Below are 20,067 nucleotides of genomic sequence, written 5' to 3'. Positions count from 1 at the left end.
CTCGCCAGCACCGTACGCACCAGAAAGTGGCAACTGAGTCTCGTCATCATCTGATGCGTACTGAGGTGTGCTGACCATAGGCACTGGCCCACTCGCCTCTTCAGATTCAGAGGGACAAAGAAGTTGCGCATCACTGCATACTCCCTCTTCTTCACATTTAGGAATGCTGCTTGGCTGGCCCCCTCTTTCCAAGCCAACAGATTCCGAGAACAGAAGTAGAGACTGTGATGGCTCCTGTCCATGTCTCTCTGACTGCCTGGGCACTTTGGCAGGTGGTGAAGAGACAGATGGTTGCTCTTCGGTGCTCTGACCCTGAGAGGATGCGGAAGTAATTGAAGTCGATGCGTTAGCTGCCATCCATCCGACAACGGCTTCAATTTGTTCCTCCCGCAGCAGTGGGGTACGTTGAGGTCCTACAAAGCTGCGCATAAAGGACTGTTGCCTGCTAAAACTGGGGGATGCTGATCCACTGGTGCCCGCAGCAGGCCCAGAATCCCCACGTCCTCTACCTGTAGAATCCCCACGTCCTCTCCCTGCAGAATCCCCACGTCCTCTCCCTGCTGAAACTCCACGCCCACGCCCACGCCCACGCGCCTTACTCCCTGCCTTCTTCATCTTGCAAGACTGCTTAAGATAGGCAAAAAAGTACAAAGGGGGGCCTTAGTGTGCTTATTCCTGAACAGCTGGTTACAGGTACAAGAAACACTAATTTTATGAAGTGTGTGTGTGTGTGGACTAGACTTTAATAGGAGCTGATGTGGCCTACACAAGTTCAAAATGTAGTGTTTGGTGAACTTTTTTTGTGGTTTCTTTGTTGGAAACAAACTCAAAGTATGTGAACAAAGAATTGAAACTGATAGTATCACCAACTTTTTGGAGCTATTACAATGCAGGCAGGTAACCTACAATGCAAAAGATGAGGCTCCAAAAAAATTGGGTAATACTAATCTGGCTGCGCCGGCAGGGCACAAGGCAGAAAAAAAGGCTCCTCTATCTACTCCTATATAGTGTTTGCAACCAACCAATGTTGATGGATACGGATGGATGCACACTAATAGGAGAAGAAAAAACGAGCTGCACTCAAAGACAAATATGTGTGAGGCAGTGACGCACGTTGAGCGTCCTACAACCAGACGTAGCTGCAGGACACTCTACTCAGCGTGAGCTGCACTCACACACAGTCAGAGGCCTCTCAGACAGCCGTCAACAGTGCAGCTAAGTGGGCACTGGCACTGACAGGCTGCAGAAAGGCTCCGCTGTGTACTCCTTTATAGTGTTTGCAACCACCGTAGATGGAGACGGATGGATGCACACTAATAGAAGAAAAAATGAGCTGCACTCAAATAAAAATATGTGTGAGGCACTGACGCACGCTGAGCGTCCTACAGCCAGACGTAGCTGCAGGACACACTACTCAGCGTGAGCTGCACTCACACACAGTCAGAGACCTCTCAGACAGCCGTGAACAGTGCAGCAAAGTGGACACTAGCACTGAAAGGCTGCAGAAAGGCTCCGCTGTCTACTACTAGTGTTTGCAACCAACGTATATGGATACGGATGGAAGCACACTAGATTGAAATTATGTAAAAAATGCAGCTCAAAAAATAAAAGATGTATGAGGCAGCAGTGATCACACTGGGTGGCCTACAGCCTGACGTGGCTGCAGGACCCACTCCACAGCGTGAGCTGCACTCACACAGCCCTTGCAGACAGCTGTGAACACTGCTGCTAGGGCAAAGAAGGCTACAGTGGTGGTTTATGTAGCCTGGGTAAAGCACTAGATGTTTGGTGGAATCGCTATTTCTAACTGTCCCTCACAGTCTTCTACAGCAGCCTGTCCCTAACTGAATTCACAGCAGAGTGACCAGAAATGGCGGCTGCGGTGGCTTTTATAGTGCATCATGACATCATTTCGGCAGCCAATCACAGCCATGCCAATAGTTAACATGCCTACATGCCTAACAGGATGTGCCCACACTTCGGAGGATTCCCATTGGCTTAATCAAAGCAAGCAGGCTCATAGCATGATGGGAACTTCCTATTCCGATTCCGATTCCGGAATCCGATATGACAAAAGTATCGGAATTAAGTATCGGAATTCCGATACCGCTAATATCGGCCGATACCCGATACTTGCGGTATCGGAATGCTCAACACTAGCCATGGATGATTTTGCACCCCCCTATAAATAGAACACAACACAGACGGCAACAACCCTGGCACACCCTGCAAACACGTTTCCTGCAGCGGTGCTCCAGGTGCGCCGAACGAGTGTGGAGAAAATCCAATCTACACAAAGATTTCATCCATTATAAGTTTATGCTTCGAACATACAACACTGCCCTTCACCTCTCCAAACAAACCTATTTCAACACCCTCATCACCTCACTGTCCAATAACCTGAAACGTCTCTTTGACACTTTTCATTCTGTACTCAACCCAAGAGTACAGGCCCCAACCACAGAGCTCCGAGCTGACGATCTGGCCAATTACTTCAAAGAAAAAATTGACCAGATTCGACAGGAAATTATCTCCCAATCATCTCATACCATGCACTGTCCTCCCTCCCCCACTGCATCTAGCTCACTCTCTGATTTTGAACCAGTCACAGAAGAAGAAGTAAGCAGGCTCCTTGCATCTTCTCGCCCAACCACTTGCACCAGTGACCCATTTCCGTCACATCTCCTCCAGTCCCTTTCCCCTGCTGTCACCCCTCACCTAACTAAAATATTTAACCTCTCTCTCTCCTGGTATCTTTCCCTCCTCATTTAAGCATGCCATCATACATCCACTACTTAAAAACCATCCCTTGACCAAAACTGTGCCGCTAACTATAGACCTGTCTCTAATCTTCCCTTCATCTCTCCACTCCCGTCTGATCCGCTATCTCTCTGTTAACTCTCTTCTCGACCCTCTCCAATCCGGTTTCCGCTCTTTACACTCTACTGAAACTGCCCTCACTAAAGTCTCTAATGATCTACCAACAGCTAAATCAAATGGTCATTACTCCATGCTAATTCTCTTGGATCTCTCTGCAGCATTCGACACTGTGGATCATCAGCTCCTCCTCACTATGCTCCGTTCCATTGGCCTCAAGGACACCGTTCTCTCCTGGTTCTCCTCCTATCTCTCTGACCGCTCCTTTACTGTATCTTTTGCTGGCTCCTCCTCCTCTCACCTTCCCCTTACTGTTGGGGGGCTCCTCAAGGATCGGTTCTAGGCCCCCTCCTCGTCTCCTTGTACACTGCCCCTATTGGTCAAACAATCAGTAGATTTGGTTTCCAGTACCATCTTTAAGCTGATGACACCCAATTATACGCTTCTTCTCCTGACATCACGCCAGCCTTTCTAGAAAACACCGGCGATTGTCTAAACATTGTGTCTAACATCATGTCCTCACTATATCTGAAACTGAACCTGTCAAAGACTGAACTCCTTGTGTTTCCTCCCTCTACTAATGTACCTATACCCGACATTGCCATTTCTGTGTGTGGTTCCACTATAACTCCCCAGCAACATGCCCGCTGTCTTGGAGTCATACTCCGAGCTTTCCTTCGCCCCCCACATTTGATCACTGGCTTGCTCTTGTCATCTGCACCTCAAAAACATCTCTAGAATTCAACCTTTTCTTACTTTTGACTCTGCAAAAACTCTTACTGTTTCTCTTATTCATTCTCGTCTCGACTATTGTAACTCTCTTCTAATCGGTCTCCCTCTTACCAAACTCTCCCCTCTCCAATCTGTCTTGAATGCTGCAGCCAGGATCATATTCCTCACCAATCATTACACCGATGCCTCTACCTTGTGCAAGTCATTACACTGGCTACCCATCCACTCCAGAATTCAGTATAAACTTATTACCCTCAACCACAAAGCCCTCCATGGCTCTGCACCACCCTACATCTCCTCCCTTGTTTCAGTATACCACCCTACCCGTGCCCTCCGCTCTGCTGATGACCTGAGGTTAGCATCCTCAATAATCAGAACCTCCCACTCCCGTCTCCAAGACTTTACACGTGCTGTGCCAATTCTTTGGAATGCACTTCCCAGGTCAATACGATTAGTCCCCAATCCCCACAATTTTAAGCGTGCCCTGAAAACGCATTTATTCAGACTGGCCTATCGCCTCAACACATTAACCTAATCTATCCCTGTGTGGCAAAGCCAAAAGTTTTACCATAACCAGGTTCCCCGCATCATGTTCCCACATGCTTTATGCATCCATTAGCCCTCTGTGTCTGTACTGTTACACACTTAACATTATGGCTGGTCCATACAATCAGGGCAACTGTTATCACCCACCTTTCGTGTCTACCTCTTCCTCATAGACTGTAAGCTTGCGAGCAGGGCCCTCATTCCTCTTGGTATTTGTTATAATCTATGTGATTATTGTTATGCTGTAATGTCTATTGTCTGTACAAATCCCCTCTGAAATGTAAAGTGCAAAAGAAATAAAATTTATTATTATTATTATATTATTATTACGATGGTTAAGACGTAGCTATGCCCTGTCCTGCTGGCCGGGCTCTAGCTTCCGATGATCAATGGCTTCAGTTTCTTATTGACGTCGACTCACAATGAGATGCAGTGGTGGTTTATCACCAGTTTTCACAGTTTTTCTACTTACAGACGTGTGACATTCCTGCCCACATTTTTAAATGTGCCCTCTCATGCCAATCCAATAGAATCGCCTACAGCCTGTGGCTTCTGTCTTTTGCACTCCAAAGTTACCTGACAGATCATGATAGGCAGTGAGGACCATGTCTACATCTCTACCTGTGATCAAAATTTGATGGAGATGAGTAACGGTGATGGGATCAACGGTACTGCGATACAGCAACCCTTTCCTCACAAAGAACTGTTTTCGCTGTCTCCACACACAAAGTAATTGAGGGTCAGCATCGCCTCCTAGAATTCTCCAGGGAGTTTTTCCCGTGATTAGTAATTCATAAATTTCTGCAATCACTCGACTTTATGTCTGTACTTTTATCCATCTCGTTTCCTTTTGCGGAGTGTCTGGACTGTCTTGCTGAGACAGAAATATATATGAAGATTTAAAAATACCCCAACAGTGTATACTGGTGTATGCTTCAAAAACATTTCCTTTTTTCTACTTTTTAGATTGTTGTCTAATCCATACTGAAGCTGTGAGTGTCTTTGTCGTACTCCGGAAATAAACACGGAGATTTTAAATGTTTAAACTATGCTATATATACCTGTTATCCGGTGATACTGTACCCTTTCTCAACTTTCTGCAATCTTGTCGAATCCATACTGTGCCTGAGACCGTCTGAGTCTGCCTCCTGATTACAGATGAGTGGTGTTTGAGTGGAACTGTTGGCCAAGTTCAAATTCTAGCTGTTTTGGGCGGTGTTAGTTCCGTTCGTCGAACTACAACAGTTTGATTAAAATTCGGCTGTTCGAATTTCCGTCCAAGAGCGTTTCGCTAAACAAAAACGTATCTTTTTTTTCACATTAACAATGGTTTTCAATGATAATAGACAGTTTTAGGGCATAGTAGCGGTGTCTGGTAGCTAGCGGTGTAGTACACCTGTGAAGGAGCTACACCGTGTGTGTTTCTAATAATTTTTTACCGTATATTGTCCTGAAAATCATTTTGGGCCTAGTAACTGTGCCTGCTACTCTGAAGAGGAGCCCACCCCTAAACCGAGCTATGCCGCCTGTTTATGAAAGAACCAGTTTTTGACTGCATTTACACCACTTAATACTTTGGGCCTAGTAACTGTGTATGCTACTCAGCAGAGTTGGCCACCCGTGAACCAAGCTATGCTGCCTGTTTATGTAAGAACTGTGTGCTTCTCAGCAGAGGAGCCCAGCTGTTAAGCAAGCTACACCTGTGGTTTGGACACTTAATTTTTTCACATTCTTTCTGGAATGTCGTTTAGGCCTAATTCCGGAATTACCTGCACTTACTGGGAAATGCTTGTTCGCGGGGAAGAATTGTAATCCCAGATCCCCATCACTAACGGGGTTCAGCATGTTATCTGCACCTGTAAGCGATACATGCTGGTCCTTTCATTGTAGCACGTGTGCAGCCCCGGACATGTAAGGGCATGACAGACCTGTTATTGGCCGATCTTGCATGCCAGAGCCTCGAGTGTCCCTCTAGTAAGCTGGACGCGGACCGCGGGGGCATGCCTGAGTCTCGTTCGTTAACGAAATCAAGCTTGCAATCTGTGCAGCTTTTTTTGGATGGCATGGTTGAGGTTGCCCGTGTTGAGTCCAATTAAGCCGCAGGCTCCACTCCTGGTGGTGCCCTTCTGGACATTCCTTTAAGGTTCAGCTTTGCAACCATACTGCCCCCGGAAACCAAACACTTTTCCTGACAGTGACATTCTGGTCAAAGAGCGCGATGACATCACGTCTGTACGCCCTCTGCCTAAACTGTCCAAGTGCAGAGAGATGGAAGATGGGGATGACGAGGAGTCCAGAGTACAGGGATTCCCTAGCGAGGAGACTTATTTAATTGTTTTAAAGGTTGGGAGCAATTCTTGGGGAGCACGATACTCTGGAGAATGATATCTGGGGCCCACCATACACTGGAGCATTCCAAAGGTGGACATCAGTCACTGGAGCAGCATTTACAGGGCCCATTATACACTGGAGCATTAGAAATGGGGCTCATTATATATGGAGCATTATTTGGGCCCATAAGACACTGGAGCTTCATCCATGGTGAACAACATATACAGTAGCATCATGTGGAGCTTATCATATACTGTATGGAACATTATATGGGACCAATGATTCTGTATGGAGAAATATATGGGCCTCATTACTCTGTATGGCGCACTATGCGGTGGCCATAATACTGTATGGAGGAATATACTGTCTGTTTTTGGAGCTATTGGAGAATTTAAAAGGGATATCAGTCATGTGATGTAAGAATTGAAGTATTTTTCATTGTACTGTACCGCTATTTCTCTGCCGTATCAAAGGATCATGAATTGTGTCATGTGTTAAAGGAGCCCAGTGACACTCTTTGGCCCTGGGCCCACGAAAATCTGGAGCCAGCACTGCCCCCCCCCCGACAACTTTAGCCAAATAACCCCCAGTTTTCAATGCTTAACTATTATTATAAAGTAAATTAAGGTTGACAAGCTTAAGGAATAAGAATTGATGTTTTTGGCATTAAAATGGGCACTGTAGGTGTGTTTCCTGTCCTCCTTCCCCTGCCGACCTTGGTTCCCCATTGACTTGCATTGGGTTTCGTGTTTCAGTCGGACTTCGACTTTTCACAATAATCGGCCGATTTCTTCGACCCGACTTTTGCGAAAGTCGGGTTTCGTGAAACCCGACTCGACCCGAAAAAAGGCAAAGTCGCTCATCTCTAGTCAGTACTCTCTAGTTTCTTTATGCATTAACACTTTACATGCAATAGCACTTTGCATGCATTAGCACTTTGGCATACTGGTTACTGGTCTTTGACTTTTATTGATGCTCCCCTGCCTTCATGTTAGCAGTTATAAGATTTATCTCTATATAATAGCACTACTGCATATTGGCACAGGTTACTATCAATATTCAAGAGATATATTTATCCAGCAGCTGACCATACTACCATTGTGTTCATATAAATGCTATTATAGCACATTTCAATTTGGACATATATAGTGTGCACTTTATTAGGATTTAATACCTGGTTATTTGTACGCATTATTTATTTATATTATTTATTACATCACCGAGTTTTTTTTAACCTAATATGCATGATCTGTTTTTTTGATTCAAGTGTATGTCTGTGCTGTAAATCATTAATATTTTATGTACATATACCCCCGTACCTGCCCTGCATGTTTTTTGCCACCATATCCTGGTATTTAGAGATTATATGGTATTCATATGGCAGGGGAATGAATCTGCCATACCAGGATTTGTCACATTTTTGAATGATAATTCATTCTGTTTCTCACAGTTCTAAAACTTTGGTGTTCTTAGATTTGATTCATACAGGCATTCCAGGTGAAATTGTATCCACTGCTGTCCATCGCAAACCATCTGCAGGTAATTCCATCATGCACTTTTCCAGCAGCCAACTGCAGCATGTGGCCAAGGCTATACCAGTAGGTGAGTTCACAAGGATTGCCAGAAATTGTTCAGACGCTACAGTGGATGAAAATAAAATAATATCACCCTCAAAAAGATTGAAACAACAGGCTTATCCCCAATGGGTATTGAACAGGGGTAAGAAAATAATTTCTGACAAAAACTGATTTATTGCGTCCTAATATAAAAGCAAAAAATGATTTTTTGAAAAGTAAACCTGTAATTTCGCTGCAACATAGTGCACAATTTTAAGAAATAAAAAAATTGTTCAATAAACATCTACCAATACTCTTTGAGGATGAGACATTAGCATGCTTTTTGAAAAAAGGCTGCAATGTTGTAGCAAAAAGGCCACTTTCATTAGGTTACTCACTTCCTACAACTTTTTTTTCTGATCCACAAAGAAAAAAAGCACTTAGCTGCAGCAAAAAGGACACTTTACGGCTATGTGCCCACGTTAGCATTTTTAAACGCTCAGGAAACTGTTCCCCTTTCCAGAAAACGGGCGTTTTATTTCCGCGCGTTTCTTGTGCGTTTCTTGCACAAAAGACGCGCGTCTTTGACGCTTTTTTTCCACGCATTTTCTGCGAACATTGGAAAAGGCTAAAAATGCTCAGCAATGCGGAAATTAATGAGCATGCTGCGTTTTTAGCCGCTAAGCGATTCCTGAGCGTTTAAAAACGCATGCATTGGCACAAAAAGCCAAAAACGCATGCAATTTAATGTGAAGCTTCTTTTAGGTCATGTGCATTTTTCCTGCGGATCCGCAGCAGAAACGCAAAGTGGTTTACAGTACAATGTAAATCAATGGAAAAAAAAAACGCTGTGCAGACGCTGCGTTTTTTTCCACGCGGTTTTTGTGCGGTACAAAAAATGCAGCATGTTACTTCTTTTGTGTGGTTTTCCACCTGCTCCATTCTCCAAATCCGCAGGGGGGGAATCGCAGTGCAAAACCGCACAAAAACCGCTGGAAAACCGCAATAAAAAAGGAAGAAATCCACAGGAAAAATGCCGGTCATTTGACCTGCGGATTTCTTCAAATCTGCGCGGAAAAATCTGCAGGAGAAAAATCTACGTGTGCACTTAGCACTAAGCGTTTCTGCAGGTCTGAGCCAGCACAAACGCTGTGGAAACACTTAAAAAAACGCAACATGGCCACACAGCCTAAATGTGGTTCACAGAGATGTTGTATGTGCTCATTCACACTATACAGTTCTGTTTTCTAAGATTCTGACCATTTAAATGAGTATAAAATCAAACAGTATATTAACTGTGACTCAGAAAACATGGTATACAAAATGAATTGCACCATATAAATTCTACATAGGATGCACTACACGTAAATTAAAAACCAGGTTCCATGAACATTATAATGATGTACTTAATGCAAATAATACAAGTAGAAACGTTTCTGCTATTGCAAAGCATTTTATTGTTGAACACAATTGTGACATGTCTTCTTTACAAGTTTTAGGTAAAGAAAAATAATTTCCACATGCAAGAAGTGGAGATATTAAATGCAAATTGACAAAAGAAGTGTATTGGATATTTAATCTGGATTCAAGAAGAGCTAAAGGTTTTAATCCCTTAACGACCGCCGATACGCGTTTTAACCATGGCAATTAAGGGTGCTTAAACCACAGTGCTGTTAATTAACGGCGCTGTGGAAAAAATGTATAGCGCCCCCCAGAGTCGGATTTTCACTGAGGTCTTGGCTGTCGGGGTAGCCGAGACCCCAGAGAACATGATTCGGGTCGGTTTTTATCTACCCTGCTTTTGCGTTCGCTGTTATTAACCGTATAACGGCAACCGCAAAAAAAGCCGCGATTTTGCATTTACTTTCTCTCTCCTCTCATGTGATCGCACATCAGAGAAGAGAGAAATAGGATTCCCAATCCTCCCCCAGTACCTCCCGGTGGTCCTCGGGCCCTCCTGCATCCTCCGCTGGGCGCCACCATCTTCGTCCAGGAAGAAAATGGCAGGCGCATGTGCAATGCGCCCGCCGAATCTGCTGGCCACCAGATTCCATTCATTCATTCAATGAACATTTTGATCACTGTGATAAACCCTAGGGTTACAATTAGGGTTAGGGTTGGAATTAGGGTTAGGGTTAGAACTAGGGTTAGGGTTAGAAATAGGGTTAGAATTAGGGTTGGAATTAGGGTTAGGATTAGGGTTAAGGTTGGGAATAGGGTTAGGGTTAGAATTAGACTTAGGATTGGAATTAGGGTTAGGGTTGGAATTAGGGTTAGAATTAGGGTTAGGGTTTGAATTAGGGTTAGAATTAGGGTTGGAATTAGGGTTAGGATTAGGGTTAGGGTTGGGATTAGGGTTAGGGAATAGGATTAGGGTTAAGGTTGGGATTGGGGTTAGGGTTGGGATTAGGATTAAGGTTGGAGCTTGAATTGAGCGGTTTCAACTATTTAGGCACATCAGGGGGTCTCCAAATGCGACATGGCGCCACCATTGATTCCAGCCAATTTTGCGCTCAAAAAGTCAAATGGTGCTCCCTCCCTTCAAAGCCCAGACGTGTGCCCAAACAGTGGTTTACCCCAACATATGGGGCATCAGGGTACTCAGGACAAATTACACACCAACTTTTGGGGTCTAATTTCTCCTGTTACCCTTGCGAGAATAAAAAAATTGGGAACTAAAAATCACTTTTATGGAAAAAAAAAATGATTTTTTATTTTCACGGCTCTGCGTTATAAACTTCTTTGAAGCACTTGGAGGTTCAAAGTGCTCACCACACATCAGATAAGTTCCTTGGGGGTCTAGTTTCCAAAATGGAGTCACTTGTGGGGGTTTCTACTGTGCACATCAGGGGCTCTGCAAACGCAACATGATGCCTGCAGAACATTCCATCAAAGTCTGCATTCCAAAATGGCGCTCCTTCCCTTCTGAGCTCTTCCATGTGCCCAAACAGTGGTTCCCCCCCACATATCGGGTATCAGCATACTCAGGACAAATTGCACAACAACTTTTGGGGTCCAATTTCCCCTGCTACCCTAGTGAAAATAAAAAATAGCGGGCTAAAAAATCATTTTTGAGGAAAAAAATGATTTTTTATTTTCACGGCTCTGTGTTATAAACTTCTATGAAGCACTTGGAGGTTCAAAGTGCTCACCACACATCTAGATAAGCTCCTTCGGGGGTCTAGTTTCCAAATGGGTTCACTTGTGGAGGGTTTCTACTGTTTAGGCACATCAGGGGCTCTGCAAACGCAACATGATGCCCACAGAACATTCCATCAAAGTTTGCATTCTAAAATGGCGCTCCTTCCCTTCCTAGCTCTCCCATGTGCATCCTTACGAGATCATTGCGGTTGTTAACCCAGTTGCCTTTCATTTACGTTTACCTCCATCACTTCGTATCCCCAATGTGTTCCATAAGTCCCTTCTTAAATCATTTGTACCTTCCTCTGCTGGGTCTCCACCCCATCTGCCTTCTGTTTCTGTGGATGGACAAACTGAGCATGAAGTTGAGCGTTTGTCGATTCTCAGATGGTTTGCAGTTCACTTCAATACTTATATTGGAGGGGTTACCGTCCTGAGGATCAATCTTGGGTCCCGGCACGATCAGTCTATGCTGATCGTTTGGTTCGAACTTTTCATGCACATTGATCCTGGGAAACCTGGGGGTCCAGTGGTCCCCCCTTGAGAGGAGGATAATGTCATGATCCAGACTGGGTTTTGGATCTTGTTTCTCCCTTCCCAGTCTGGTTATGCCAGGGGTTAACTTTCTCTGCCTTGTTCTGGGGTCGGGTCTGCTTTTTCTCTGCAATGCAATCTGCAGGCAGTGCCAGTTATATTTCCTGGCTACTGCATGTGTAGCTGGCTCTAGTGAAACCCTGATTTGTCCTGCTGCGTTTAGCTGACTTTGCCCATGTCTGTTCACTCCTCTCCTACCCATCCAGACTCTGTGTGTCCCTGTGTGTTTGGATTCCCCGCTACTCAACTCTGCTTTGTCTCTGACCTGATTCTCTCTTCCTTTAGGCACTTCTGCTGACCTTTTGGCATGCCTCTGACTCTGTGTGTGGGGTTCCCCTTGGTACTACGCTACTCTCTGGTATCGATCTGGCTTGTCTGACTATTCTGCTGCCACCTAGTGGTAGCCTCACTGCACTTCTGCTGGTCTACTTTGAGCAGGATTTCAGCCCTCTCTTCACTCTCCTGCCATCTAGTGGAGTTTGTGTTACTCTGAATTTACCTGCAGTGCTGCAGCGTGACAAATGCAACTGGAAGTAAGGGTATTTAATAGTCAGTCCCACCAGCTCTTAGGCCATTCCTAAAACCTGGACCCAATAATCTGGGCCCATTAAGAAACATCTCTCAGCATTATATGTGCTGGAGCATGCGTTTTCGGGTCATAGAATCAAAGAATGTTAGAGTGGGAAGGAACCTCAAGGGTGATCGTATCCAACCCCTGCTCAATGCAGGAATCACTAAACCATCTCAGACAGATGTCTGTACAGCCTCTGTTTGAAGACTTCCATTGAAGGAGAACTCACCACCTCTCATGGCAGCCTGTTCAATTCATTGATCAGACTCACTGTTAAAAAGTTTTTTCTTATATCTGATCTGTATCTTCTCCCTTTAATAATAATAATAATAATCTTTATTTTTATATAGCGCTAACATATTCCGCAGCGCTTTACAGTTTTGCACACAGTTTCATCACTGTCCCCGATGGGGCTCACAATCTAAGTTCCCTATCAGTATGTCTTTGGAGTGTGGGAGGAAACCGGAGTACCCAGAAGAAACCCACACAAACAAGGGGAGAACATACAAACTCCTTGCAGATGTTGTCCTTGGTGGGATTCGAACCCAGGACCCCAGCGCTGCAAGGCTGCAGTGCTAACCACTTTCAGTTTCATTCCATTGCTTCTCGAGTTTCTATGTGCAAATGAGAATAATGATGATTCCTTTACACTGTGACATCCCTTCAGATATTTGTTGACAGCTATTAAGACTCCTCTTAGCCTTCTTTTTGCAAGCTAAACATTTGCAAGTCTTTTAACCGTTCCTTGAAGGACATACTTTTCAGTCTGCTCACCATCCTGGTAGCTCTTTTATGAACTTGCTTCAGTTTTTCAATTTCTTTTTTTAAAATGTGCTACCCAGAACTGGATGCAAAGATCCACATATTCCAGCACATCTTCTTACTTAAAAATAGAATCTTTATTGAGAAATCTTCATTAAAAATCCAAAAGCAGGATACAGGTTAAAAAACCATGGTAAAGACAGGCGTTTACGCGTTTCAACTCAACAGAGTTTGTTGAGTTGAAACGCATAAACGCCTGTCTTTACCATGGCTTTTTAACCTGTATCCTGCTTTTGGATTTTTAATTTAGATTTCTCAATAAAGATTCTATTTTTAAGTATGAAGATGTGCTGGAATATTTGGATCTTTGCATTTATGTCAGCTTGTGACATTTCCTAGCACCTTCATCAAAGAACTGCCTCCAATGTGACAAGTAAAAAGGTGAGCTGAATATATTCGTTTTTGGCCAGAACTGGATGCAGTATGCAAGATGAGGCCTGACCAAGGAGGAGTAGAGGGGAATAATTACTTTATGGGATCTAGACTGTTTGCTTCTCTTAATACATCCTAGAACTGTGTTTGCCTTTTTTGCTGCTGCAGCACATTGTTGACTTATGTGCAGTCTTTTCCACACATGCTGTTGCTAAGTTCTATTCCTCCCATTCTATGGATGTAATTTTTGTTTCTCTTGCCCAGATGTAGAATCTTACATTTCTCCATGTTAAATACCAATTCTATTAATCACTGCCCATTGTTCAAGCTTATCTAGGTCCTTCTGAATCCTTTCTCTGTCTTCTCTAGTGTTAGCTATTCCTCCTAGCTTTGCATCATCTGCAAATTTGATTAGTGTTCCTTCAGTTCCCTTATCTAGATCATTTGTAAAAATTTTGAACAAAACTGGGGCCAGGACAGATCCTTGTGGTACCTCACTTGAAACACTTTTACAATTGGATGTGCAACCATTTATTATCACTCTTTGAGTTCGATCACTGAGCCAGTTATGAATTCACCTAACCTTAGCCTTGTCAATCCCATACTTGGTCATTACTTCAATAAGTATAGTATGAGGTACTTTATCAAATGGTTTACTGAAGTCAAGATATACTATATCTACCACATTTCCCTGATCCACCCAGTCAGTGATTCCATCATAGAAATAAATTAGATTAGTCTTGAATGACTTGTTTGCTGCAAACCAATGATGGCTCTGGTTAATTAATGCACTCTTATCAAAGTACTTACATACATGCTGTTTAATATTTTTTTTTCAGATATCTTTCCTGGTGTAGAAGTAAGGCTCCCTGCCTGTAATTTCCCATCTTCTTTCTTTTTTTGAAGATAAGCACAACATTCTGCAATCTTCTGGGACTTCTCCTGTTTTCCAGATTTTTTCAAGATTCTAGCTAGTGGCTCTGCTAACTCTTTCAGTACCCTAGGATGTAATTCATCTGGACCAGGATATTTTAATTCATTTAAATTAGCTAAGTGTCCCCTCACTATCTCTGTATTTATGGATCGTATGGATTCTTTTGTTCCTTTGATGGCAGCGTGAAGATCAGTTGATGATACAATTGCAAAATAGGAATTTAAAAGTTCAGCCTTCGCAACATCGTTTTTGACCACTTCACCCTTTTCATCCAGTAAAAATCCTATTGCATCTTTGAGTTCTATTTTGCTTTTGACAAACCCCAAAGATCCTTTTTTACTGCTTTTGTTATCCCTTGCAAGCCTTTCTTCATTAGTGCCTTTAGCTCTTCTAACTCTTGCCTGGGATTCCCTGTAAACAGCATTATATTCTTCTTTAGATATTGTATGCCACCATCTTTCCATTTGATATACATTTCTTCTTTGCCCCTCCATCCTGGTCTCTTTAAATGCTTCCAATTCTTCCTTCTTTTTGGGATTGTTACTGATTGTGTGGTGAGAATTTCATTTAGCAAAATCTCCTATTTTTGGACATTTCTGTTCTTAAGAACATCCAACCATTGGATCTTTCCTACCCTTTTTCTAAGACTATTAAAATCTGCCTGATTCTACCTCGGTGACACATACCTTTTGTCCATGACCTGTCCAGCTGCCAGGAAGCATGCCCCCCTGCCATCACCCTCCTGAGACTGTAAAGTATTGCCTCAACTTTGTTTAGGTGACTTCACCAATCATGGCTGAATATCACAATGTCATCAAAGTAAGCTACAGCATGCTAGGCTACGGTCCATGGCTCTTTGAAAGTTGTCCAGAACTCTTTGCAAACCAAACTGCATCATGGCGTAATGGAAATATCTGACTGGCAATCAGAATGCAGTCTTCTCATTGGCATACTGCGATATGGGAATTTTCCAATAACCTTGTGATGTCAAGAGTGGTAAAGTACTGAGCTGGCCCTAGCCTTTCAATAAGTTCATCTACACAGGGCATTGGGTATGTGTCAAACTTAGAGACCTCATTCAGCCTTTGGTAGTCATTGCCATACAGCCACTTCCCATCTGGTTTTGGTACCAACACTATGGGAGTTAACCATCCACTCTTGGACTCTTCTATAACCCCCAGATTTAGCATCTGCTTCATCTCTTTCAAAATCAACTCTTGGCAGGCTGCTGGAATCCAATATGGTTTCAGGTTGACACTAACATGAGACTCTGTGAGTACCTCATGCTCGATGACCAGAGTGAGACATGGTAACTCTGAGAACAGGTCTTTATTCTGATGCCACAGCTCCACATACTGCTGTTTCTGGGAGCAGGACAAGGTTTATGCCACCATGATGCCTTCTATGTTGACTTCAGACTTGGCCACCAGACTAAGTTTCCATTCATTCAGCTGGAAGAGTTATTCGGCACCAGTCAACTATCTTCAATCAATCATTCCCTTACCCTGCGAGCTGTGTGATGTAACGAATGTGCCAAGATGCTCTGCTGTGAGTGGATTAAAGTTCATGCATGAAGAGAAAGAAGAGCATCACTCACCGATCCATTTAAAAATACAAGTCCTTTATTCCAATCTTTGGGACGTAGACATGGTGTGCAGGGTAGCAGGTGGTGCATCGAGAGGAAGAACAGAGGACGAGGCCATTTTGCGTTAGTGCAATGCTTCTACGGGTCCAGGCGTGTAATTCTGTCAGACTACTTCCTTTTAAGGGCTGTTCTAATGCATATGTCATTACAAACAATGTATACAGAATGATGAAAGCAATTACAAACATTATAACTCATAAAAACACTGATAGGTCAATTCTGTCATTTAAGCTTAACAGTCCCTGTTGCAAGACTATTAGACCATTTTGTGAGCATTTTCGCTTGATTACCTCAGACAGCTTCATTAAGATTAATAAAATACATACAAGAAGGGCATAAATCTGATCCAGAAACCAATTGCGTTTCACAGGTCTTGAAATAGTTAAGTGTCCACCACAAGGTGGGGATCATAATAAATTACTATTAAAATAAGAAAGTAAACGGATTATGAACGCTAATCCTCAGAGACCACTAGGCTTAAATGACAGAATTGATCAGTGCCTGTTTTTTAAGTTATGTTTGTAACATTTTGCATATGTATTTTGAAATAACAGAAGTCTTAGAATTGCCCTTAAAGGAAGTAGTTTGACATAATTATACACCTGGACACATAGAAGCATTGCACTGAAGCAAAACAGCCTTCATTCTCTGTTCTTCCTCTCCCCCCACCCCTTGCTCTCCTGCACACCATGTCCCAAAGTTTGGAATCAAGGGCTTGTATATTTAAAAGGATAGATGAGTGCTGCTCTTCTTTCTCTTCACGCATGAACTTTAATCCACTTGCAGCAGAGCACCTTGGCATATCCATTACATTGCACACCTCGCATGGTAAAGAAATGATTGATTGAAGATAATAGACTCTTGTTTGGTGCTGAATAACTCTTCAGGTTCTATGTGATATCTTTATTCTTTTATTGTCAGGCGCACTCAACATATGTACACAATTTTCATTTGTCCAAGTGATATCCCTCCAGAACAACTAGTAATGATTGGTAGTATTTTGGCAGCACAGGAAAATTAAAGTTTTTTTTTTTGATTTGCAATCAAAAAGATAAATTGCTGGTAATATAATTGTTACACATAATGATCTTTAATGCCCTTTAAAAAATCGTTTTTTTTTTGGTTGTGTTTAAAAGATGGCTCAATGTCAGCCCTTGAACATTTAAAAGCAATTAAAATAGGATTTGGGTAGTTTTACTATAGAGCAGCGATAAGGGCCCCAACACTCTTTGAATCGCTTTCCAATTTACTTATTTGTAATTTGCAAAGAATATTTAATATTTTTATTAGTTTATATTTCCTGTTTCAAAATAAACTTGTCAGATTACAAACAACATTCAGAATAATTCACTGTTTTAGGTAAATCTAATCTAAACTTTAAATATGGCTCAGTGGTTAGCACTGCAGCCTTGCAGCGCTGGGGTCCTGGGTTGAAATCCCACCAAGGACAACATTCGCAAAGGAGTTTGTATGTTCTCCCCGTGTTTATGTGGCTTTCATCCGAGTTCTCATACTGATAAGGATTCTAGATTGTGAGCCCCATTGGGGACAGTGCCAATAATGTTTGTAAAGCACTGTGGAATTAATGGCGGTATATAAATGAGTACATATTTCAGCTGTAGCTCCTCCTGGATGGCATCCATCGTGCGCAGGTACAAAGATAGTGAGCACTTTAGGTATGGCAGTGATGAGGAATGACGACTTCACTCAGCACTGCCCCCTCTTTACCCCTTCAGCCCATAGTTTGGTTACATGTCCTATCAGCACATGTCACTGGGGAGAAAACTACACTTCACCCAGCAAGGAGAACAGGACAGGCCCACCACCAATGTCTGTACTCAAAATATACATATAAAAATATCAGGAAAAAATGGCAGGAAACTCTATCCCATCACAAATTAATCCTTAAGGGAAGCTATACCTGAGGCCTGGTAATGCCATGCATTACCCCCCTAAGGGTCCGAGTCCTGCCATTACATAGCCAATTAAGATTACGCAAATTAAATAATGATGAGGAAATATTTGATTAACAAACTAATGACCATGCCATCAACCGTGTAAAAAATGGGTTTCAACTTGCCGCATGTAACATATTAGACAATGAAAAACCACAGAAAGGAAACATGCATATAAGCAGGGATCACCATAGAAAATGTTAGATTTTATTAATTATGAATACACCACACTTAATTTCTAAAAACATTTAAAAGCAGAAAAAGGTACACTATATACTGTATATATATATACACAAAACATAATTAAGTAACTCCTAACAGCTGATTAGAGGTATAACACGCAGGGGCCACTGTTGTCAAGGGGATCTTAGATCACAATCCTCCCACGCATGCGTCACACCACAAAAAGCTCAAAGAGCCAATATGGTGAGGCGCATGCGCGAAGACTCAGTACACTAAATTATCTCACCCTGTGAAGTCAAACAAACGTGTGCCTGCACCAACCATTACAATGAAGAATATGAATCCAGCAAGGAAGGACAACGCCTCCATCAAGTATCAATAGTATGCATATCCAAACGAAATGCAAGACCATAAACAGAAAAAATTATAATAAACATTTCATATTTACAAAAATAGTTTATTTCTTCCATGGGTTGACTATGTCCCATTTGCACAGTGGTTTATGTAACAAAATGATAGTCATTATGACCATTCCCATTACCTTAGTTGGATGGCAGTAGTGAGAGTTGATGCCACATTATCTCTAACATCATATCAAGTCATTCCCATTATCATTTATATCCTTCCACCGCTATCTTGTATGACAGCAGGTTAAATCAAATTCTAGGTCAATTTAAATGACTGTCTACTTGCCTAGTTGTTTGATAGACAATATCCAATAGATTAGTATGAATTGAATATTGAAACACCACATCATTAGTCTAATAGGGCTAGGAATTAACTCAGATACAGTAAGGTTCCCCCATAGTAAGACACAAAGTGCAAGTGTGGAGTACTCCCAATAGCACAGAAACCAAAAAAATAAGAGTAAAATCAAATTCTAGGTCAATTTAAATGACTGTCTACTTGCCTAGTTGTTTGATAGACAATATCCGAATGGATTATATAGTTTATATAGCAACATGTTGGTCACTCTGACCACCCCCATTCCCTGAATGCAAGTGGAGGTAGTGGAAACTGATGCCATCTTCCACACCTGCCAGTAAATAATCTCTAATATCATATCAAATGATATCCATTATATATGCTTCCACCGCTATCCCTCATGATAGCAGGGGAAAGCTAATGACAGTTCAAATTAAAGACCCTGCCTGATTACCTATACAGAAAGTCAAAGGAAAACACGCCATCCCCAAAGAGATATATAGTCAATCCTTCTATTAGTATATATTCAATGGAAGGACAAATAGATGAAAATTATATACAAATACCATTCTGTCAGGCCTCACCAAAGAATTATAGATCTCTATTGGGATCCATACGATATAAGGGGGTTATCAACATCATCCTATATCATTTTCATCCTGACCCTTAAGTTGACTTAAAGGGATGAATTACTCATAGAGTTATATGAAGGTCACACAAGTCCTGATTTAATGTTGGGTACTTATCATACCTTATTAATAAGCCAATTCAAAGTAAAATAAAGCCCAAGTGGGTCTTGATTTCATATTGCAGATCAATCACAGCATATTATCCACCGCCATCCATCATCATGATAGCAGGGGAAGGCAGAGCACAGATTAGATTGAATGATTGCCCAGTTGCCCAAACAGTAGATCAGTAAGTTAACCCAAATTGGTACATTAATGTCGATTAAGCATTGAGGATGAACTTCCTTTACAGAAATCATGCCACTATTATTTTAATAGTGCAGTATAATAGGCAAACAGAATGTGTAAATCAGAATTTGGAGCAGTATTTGCATTGTTTTGTATGTGAAAATCAGGAAGAGTGGTCATCTTTTC

The sequence above is a fragment of the Dendrobates tinctorius genome, unplaced genomic scaffold, assembly GCF_039654945.1.
Source record: "Dendrobates tinctorius isolate UK_male_01 unplaced genomic scaffold, ASM3965494v1 ptg000064l, whole genome shotgun sequence".
NCBI classification, from domain to species: Eukaryota; Metazoa; Chordata; class Amphibia; order Anura; family Dendrobatidae; genus Dendrobates; species Dendrobates tinctorius.
Note: the sequence above shows the minus strand (reverse complement) of the source record.